At 31.2% G+C, this 6,690-nt stretch overlaps 1 long non-coding RNA gene across 1 annotated transcript; it reads left to right on the top strand.

Annotated features, from left to right (window-relative positions):
* Window positions 5,858-6,320, top strand: LOC109127571. The gene is made up of 3 exons (XR_002034133.1): window positions 5,858-5,947; window positions 6,037-6,177; window positions 6,274-6,320. It is a non-coding gene; the product is annotated as an uncharacterized LOC109127571 (long non-coding RNA).

Genomic DNA, 6,690 nt, shown 5'->3' with positions numbered 1-6,690 from the left:
TTTATTTTTATATTCAAACAAATTCCAACTAAATTCTCTACAATCCTTACAACCAAACACAATCATTTTCTTATTTGATAATATTAATTTCAAATTTCCTAAAATCTATCTACCTAATTTAAGGCAATATGTTATATTAAAATATAATTCTTATTTCATTTTTATTTAATCTTATATTTAATTATTTGAATTACTATTTAATACATAAAGTTAATAAAATTTTAGATTTATTTTCAGCATATGATGTGATTTGAATTTTTATAAACGGATATATATTTTAAAAATTGTTTTAAGATTTTTGTAACCAAACAAGTATATTGGATATAGATTCTTTTACATTTGAGTTATTTTAATATATAATGAATATTTACACTTCAAAGTTAAAATATCACGCAATGGAGTTATATTGTGCGCAGGAGTTGGATTAATATGCATATAAATTTAATTATCATTAATTTGGTGTTACACGGATAATTTCTTATTTCTATATTTTGCTAACATTATCATATTAGGATACTAGATATTCATCCGCGGTTCACCGCGAGGTTATTTTTAAGTTTTAAACAATTTAAGTATTGTTTTATAAATTTTAAGTGAAGAGTTAACTCAATATATTATGTAGTGCATAAGTAGTATGTTTGTGGTGTATCGTGTTATAGTGAAGTTAGGATATCATATTGTTAATTAAATTTTATGTAGTATAAAATGTACAGATTTTTTTTACGTGTCTATTTGGTTTGCAATGTATAGATAAAAGTATTTGAAATTATTTAAAATTTTTAAAATTATATGCGTATACTATATTGTGACATTGTAATTTAGTTTGTTTAATCTATTTATAATTAGACACTTTGGAATATACAGTTTCGTTGTGCATATAATCCTTTTAATTTTTGACGTTTTAAACTTTCAGTTGATCCATACTAATGTTTTCCTTTGTTATTATTATGATACGTATGTGTATATAGATATGTTAGCAATGAAAAAATTAAATTAAATAATAATTTTTGTTATAGAGAGAGATATATGGGTCGTGTCTTCTTCTTCTACAATTGGGTAAGTTGATTTATTTATTTATTTTGGTCTCAACCGACTAAATAGGTAAGATCTCGGAAAATATCGGATCCAAAACTCCTTAAAATCTCAGATCCAAAATTTTAGGATAGCAATGAGCTTGGGCATTTGTAAGAGAGAGTACTTTGAACAAACCCCAAGTTTTACAAATTTTTATTAAATTAATAATTAATGTCAATGGCATACTTGTAAATAGGTTTGACTTTCAGGATTTATTTTATAAATGTCTCCAAAAATGTATATATAGATTAGATATATGAAATTGAATAATTTATGATAGTGTAGAAAACAAATTATTTGGCGATGAATTGCAGGTTAAATCCTATAATTAACAATAGTCAAATACAATTATATAATCTTACACTTAACAAAACTAACACATAAATATAACTTAAAATTTTATCTATCTTAACAATTTTGAAAAACAAATTTGTGTCATCCTCTTTTTTTAAAAAGGGGTCGGTTTTAATTCAAACAAACAAATCGATTGCACTAATCAGATCGTGCTTTAAATCCTTAATTAATAACATCTAAATAATCCTTAATTAATCAGAGTAGTTAATTATAGATATATATATATTCCAAAATAAACGTATACGGAAATATATCTACCGAAAATCAGATATTTAATCAAATGAAATCTTTAATCGGAAATTTTTATCCCTAAATTATCTCTACTTCAATGCTAATTTCCTCAAAAAATTAACACCTTTTAACATTATTCCAAAATGATAGAAACAATAATATTCTCTCCAATCAATTCAACTCAAACAATTATTTGTTTGATTTCGATACTCTTTCACTAACATCGACTTGGTCCACTTGTTATCAAAATCTATTAACAATGGATGGAATGAGGTTTACTAAATAATTTTAAATTATGTGTATGTCATTGTGCATTATTTCGATAGTTCGTATATGCTCTTTAAATAATTAATAGTATTGGTTATGAATAAAAAGAATAAAATCTATTTTAATATTTTTGGAGTATATTTTTGGTGTAATCCTAATTGTCGGGCGTTTTTAATTAAAAAAAAATGATTGCACTAATCGGATCTTCATTCATTACTATCTTAGTCAAAATCGAAAACTTTCCTATTATTTGATAACAAATATTCGCCTTTAATGAAATCTATTTATTAGTATCAAATACAGATTTTCTATATTTATTATAGTTAAAAATAAAGGAACTAATTTATTGATTCGAAATATAATAACAATCGGATCCGCGCTACAGCGCAGGAGAAAGTTCACGAATACATACATTCCATAACATATTGGAATATGTTAAATTCTTAGTTCAGGATAGTGCATTCAATTATATATATATATATATATATATTACGGTGGATTATATATTTATACAGTGAATTTGGATAAAACAATAGAAAGGAAAAAGTAAATGGTAATATAATGAGTTTTGATATAGTAAAATAAAGTAAAACAGAAAATTTTTAATATTTATCATAAATTTGGATCAAATAAAAGAAGAAAACAAATAATGAGTAACTGTATTAATGTTCAAAATTGAATACATGAAAAAAATTGTGTAAATAATTAAGTTTGAGAATTTTTAAAAATGACTAATTTAAAGTAATGATCAGTTAAGACCTCTACAACGGGGGAATGATGAATATGTCCTCTAGAGAACAGAGAAATGTTTACTGGTTTTGCATCTAAATTAATTATATGTATATATTATAAGTGAAAATGTTGTAAAATTATATAATTTTTATAAAATTATATTGAACAAAAGAGATTAATTTATGAGAGTTATTGATATTTACATTATAAAATTTCACAATGCTTGCTTGTAATAGTGAAATGGTTGGTGCAATTTTGGGAAGCTAGGCAATATTTGCTACGACATTTTTGAATATGGTAATTACTCATCTGGATCTAAGTGGCTGTAAAACATATTCCCTTGGGATACGGCTCGTGCTGGATCATGAAGAGATGTATTTTGCTGGCCTTTAATAAATAATTACTCAATCTGTAATCTATATGACAAAACTATAAACAATATAATAACATACCCGCATAGCATAATAACATATGATTTTTATAAAACTGCATATTATTTTACATTCCTGTAAAATAATAAAAATATTAATATACATGATAATGAATTAAAAGTTATTGTATACTCTATTAAACAAATAGCTATCCAAATTGATTGAAAATACACAAATTTACTAAAAAGCCATATGATAAATTACAATATGATATAGATGAACAACCATCATATTCAAACTGAGGAAGGGGTAATGTGAAGATCATCTTACTACCAAGGATGCTGTAATAACGAGTGTTTTATCCACCAGATGGAGAAATCTTTGCCTAATGTCGACTTTGTTCCTTTATTACCTTGTCCAAAGATCATCTATCTAGAATACGTTAGATACCCCAATGAGTCCACTTTGGAGAAACTTATCTCAGGCTCCCCAGTTCTTGAAGATTTAGCGTCATAAGATTTTCACTATATAATAATGCAAAGGTTTTTCAAGTGCGCTCTCAGACTCTAAAGAGAATCCACATTCATCAGTTCCGAGTTTCGATTGATGCTCCTCTACTCCAATGCTTGAGGATTAAGATTGGCTCAACAAAGACCTTTGAGATCATCAATTTGGGTTTCTTTACCAAACTAGATATTGATGTTGCCTTTATAGTCTATGCGACATACATTAGTAGCTTTGTTCATGACATCCTCACCGATATCTCCAGGGTCAGGGATCTAGTTATTAGTGATGTTTCCTGGAAGGTATGCTTCTCAACGTTTGAGCATATACAAATAAGAATATTTTTTTTCAAAAAACATAACAATTTTTACGTGTTTATTTGTGTTACCAGGATATCTTTCTATTCTCGAAATCGGGACCAGTGCTACAGTTTCGAGACCTATCCCGCTTGAATGCTAGATTTTCTGAATCTGATATTGAATTTTTGCCACTCATTCTTGAGAGCTGCCCAAAACTAGAATCTCTCACATTGGTAATGAAATATAAGCTCTGATGTACGCTACCCGTAGTCTGTGAAANTTTTTTTTTTTTTTTTTTTTTGTATCACTCTACTCAATCTCGTTTCCTCTGTTTTTGTAGGAATTGGTCAAGGACCTATCCATAGATCCAAAGGTGATGTTTTCGACAGTGCCTCAGTCTTTGGTAACATCGCTCAAGTTTGTGGAATTGAAACGTTCGATCCCAGGGTATGAAGGAGAAATAGAGCTGATAAGATACTTGCTGAAGAATACAACAATCCTGGAGAAATTAAGGCTCAATGTTTACTACACGAAAAAGGCAATGTGTGACTTCCTTAAAGAACTCGTTGCAATGCCAAGAGGCTCTACCGCTTGTGAAGTCCTTGTTCTTTAAATTAGTAAATGAGATTGTTGAACATTTCGTTTGAGGTTAAGTTTGTGATCATAGTTGATTTCTGGAGGATATTTGGCTTTGAGCCACAAGTAAATTGCAGTTAGCTCATCATGTTATTACTTGGTAAAACATTGGAGTTTAAATGTCGAGGAGAATAGATTTGATATGGTATTGTCCTTTGAATTTGCTTACAAGTTTCGTGAGAGAAGTCACTGATTGGAAACTCTCAGAATTAAGAAAAACAGACGATAGCTTCTTCCAAAGGGTTCAGCCTGATCCTTTGATCTTACGGTCTACAGTTCCCCGGCTAGTGATTGCATTCTGCCGGCTAAAAACACTGGCAGGTTCTTTCTTTCTTACTTGACGACTTTTTGTTTGGTTGATTTCTAATTTTCTATATATAATCTTTTTCAGAAAACCTTATAAACTCCTAACCGTGAATAGTTTTGAACTGAAAGTTCGGAGGAGTTATGTTTACCAGTTCATTTTCAAATTTTGATGATTATTTCTTTACAGATTTTCCTCCATGTCTGAGAAACGAATGGCTGGTAGAGGGAAATCGAAACAGGTGGCTTCTTCCTCCAAAGGGTTTAATAGTAAGAGGGTGAAGCTTGACGGGATAAGCGAGTTACCTGATCCGTTGCTATGTGACATTCTTTCTCGTCTTCCCCTAAAGAAAGCTGTTAAGACAAGCATTTTATCCCACAGGAGTCTCTGGCTTTGCCTTCCTCGTTTGGAACTGGATATCCGAGATTTCCCTAATAATTTCAATGCCTTTTTGAGTCTTGGTAACCGTCTTTTCCATTCCAATAGGGTTTCAGGCATAAACAAACTCAAGGTATATCTTTTTGATGACAATGGTGCATCCGATGTAGAAGATGTCTCTTATCTCACCTCATGGATTGAGGCTGCAGTTAAGCGTGGGGTCCAACATCTTGATGTTTTTTTGTCCTCCGGACATTGGTCGTTATGAAATCCCCACAAGCCTTTGTATCTGTAAGACACTTGTGTCCTTAAAACTCCATGAGGTGGTCATGACTAATGCCGAGTTTGTTTTCTTACCTTGTCTGAAGACTATGCATCTCAAATATTGTTATTACGGCAAAGTGGCCACTTTTGAGAGACTGATCTCTTGTTGTCCTGTCTTGGAAAAGTTGAAGATTGTTGGATGTGAGACTCAAGATCATTATAAGTGCATTCGGGTCCATTCTTTGTCAGTGAAGAGGCTCAATATAAACCTACGCGATTGTATAAGTGGTAGTAAGAAATACGGTGTTGTGATTGATGCTCCTCTGCTGAGCTCATTCACTATTGATGATGACCAAGCTGAAAGTTATATGATAAACAGCTTGAGTGCCAATGCCAAGTTAGATATTAATCTCGATTTTGGTTTGCAAGATTTCGGTGAAGCAAGCGTCTCATCGAGGAGAAGTAGCATCCGTGATTTTCTGCTTGGGATTTCAAAGGTCGAGGAAATGATCGTATATCAAAACACTTTAAAGGTAAATATGTCATATCAATATCCATGTATACAGTCTTGTCTTTATCATGGAAGTCATATGACCCACATTATGTTTCTTTGTGGTTCCAGATCATCTTTCATTACTCGAAATTAGAACCGATGCCTCAGTTTAGTTATATGTCCCGCCTGCATGCTTATATATATGTACCTGATTTGAAATGGTTACTAACTCTTCTTGCGAGCTGCCCAAACCTGAAATCCCTCATCTTGGTAATGATCTCCTAAACGCTATGTTATCTTTATGAATGTGTTCTGCCTATCTTCTCTTCTCATTGCCTTTTTTTTCTCCTCTGTTTTTAACCTCAGGTATGGGATTTTTACGAAGCACAACAGTTGCATTCCGAAGAAATGAATAAAATGAGTTTTCCATTTGTTCCCGAGTGTTTGCTATCTTCGCTCAAGTCTCTTGAGATCAAAACCAGCATCTCGGGATATGCTTCAGAAATGAAGATAGTAAGGTACTTCCTAGAGAGTTCTGTAATCCTCAAGAAACTGACTCTACGTGTGAATGATCGCGCAAATGTCAATGGCATCTTGAAGAAGCTCGTGAAAATCCCAAGACGCTCCATCACATGTGAAGTCGTTGTAGAGTGAGAATGGTATAACACTAGAAAGAGAGCTCTCTGCCACACATGAAAGCAAGTGTTAGGGTTTTTATTTATGTTTTTAATAAAGATGAAATGAAAACTGTTGAATTACATTTGCAAGAACTCTTTTTGTTGC

This window comes from Camelina sativa, chromosome 11, assembly GCF_000633955.1.
Source record: "Camelina sativa cultivar DH55 chromosome 11, Cs, whole genome shotgun sequence".
In the NCBI taxonomy this organism is placed as follows: Eukaryota; Viridiplantae; Streptophyta; class Magnoliopsida; order Brassicales; family Brassicaceae; genus Camelina; species Camelina sativa.
The sequence above is the reverse complement of the archived record's forward strand: the minus strand, read 5'-3'. Positions and strand labels throughout refer to the sequence as shown.